The 1,216-nt window shown below is 34.5% G+C and overlaps 1 long non-coding RNA gene across 1 annotated transcript; it reads left to right on the top strand.

Moving 5' to 3' along the window:
* The first annotated feature begins 12 nt into the window (after window positions 1-12).
* LOC111365298 lies at window positions 13-1,125 on the top strand. The gene is made up of 2 exons (XR_002697400.1): window positions 13-485; window positions 613-1,125. It is a non-coding gene; the product is annotated as an uncharacterized LOC111365298 (long non-coding RNA).
* The last annotated feature ends 91 nt before the right edge of the window (window positions 1,126-1,216 follow it).

Raw genomic sequence — 1,216 nt, 5'->3', positions numbered from 1 at the left:
AAAAAATCCTAAGATGTTTGAAAATTAAAATTACGCTTAGCCACACATGTTCTTGGTGCATTTGTTAGTCCTCTCCATCAAGTGTAGCACTTTAACAATATTTATTTCAGGTTCTAGGATTTTCCTTCATACTGTGAATAGTTCAATAATTTTTTCTTCAATAATTTTTTATTCAAAAAATGAATACCTTAAATAATTTAATTTTGAGTTCTCAACCTGTCAAGAAAAGAGGAAAAGTAACGAGGAAGAAAATCTATTGAAGCTTAATTTCTTGTAGAAACCTCTTCAGTTCTTCATTTTGTTTTCTCCAGTCATCCTCTCTGATTTCCCCCCTGCCTCTAACGAATAGATAATCTAACAAACTTGGAAGAAATTATTTATTTACATTTTTTTCTAAACTTGAGCAGGAATAAAAGAAAGAAGATAGAAAAACGGAAGGCAGGATCATCGACAGAGCGAGAACTTGACACCTCCTCGTCTAAAAGGTTGTTTTGCTTTTGAAGTTCTATAAAATTTTGAAATAGGTTATTCATTAATTCTTGAATTACTATGTACCAAGTATAGCCTTCTAATAGCTAAAACTTCTGCCTTCATATCCAAAATTGGAACTAGTAAATGCAGTAAATCTGGAGAGAATTCTCTAGCAAACGCCATTTGCATTGAAAATGATCGGGGGGATGAGACAAATGAAACAAATGTCTCATCAAACGACCATCCGGATGGAGCAAAGCATACAGTCGATCCACTGACAGAAACATCGACGAGTGACATTGAACCTAACAACTAGACCCACCAGAATGTAATCCCAATCTTCTATGGAATCAAATTTATCTTGGATCTGGAATTTTGGAGCAGTGTAGGAAAAAAACTGAAGATTGCCTACAGCTGAGAATGCATCCCGGATTACCGTTCCTACCCTTTCGCTAAGAAAAACACTTTGAGTAATCTAGTTTGCTTGTCGGATTTTCGTTTGCTACTACTGTAGCTTAATATTGTGTGATCATACCCGACGCAAAACACCTGAGGGCATTTCTTGTTTCCCTTGTTCCTTTATTTGGAAGGCTGGCTTTTAAATTTTTTTTATATGAATTAATATTATGGTAATTACTAATTATGTACTTTTTATGGGTTTTCTTGAGAACAGGTCATAAGATGGAGGGGTAGTTCGAAATTTTGACTATTTCAGTAAATTTCATTGAATCTTCCTTGTACCGTA

Source organism: Olea europaea, chromosome 17 (assembly GCF_002742605.1).
Source record: "Olea europaea var. sylvestris chromosome 17, O_europaea_v1, whole genome shotgun sequence".
NCBI lineage: Eukaryota > Viridiplantae > Streptophyta > Magnoliopsida > Lamiales > Oleaceae > Olea > Olea europaea.
Note: the sequence above shows the minus strand (reverse complement) of the source record. Positions and strands in the feature narration are given on the sequence as shown.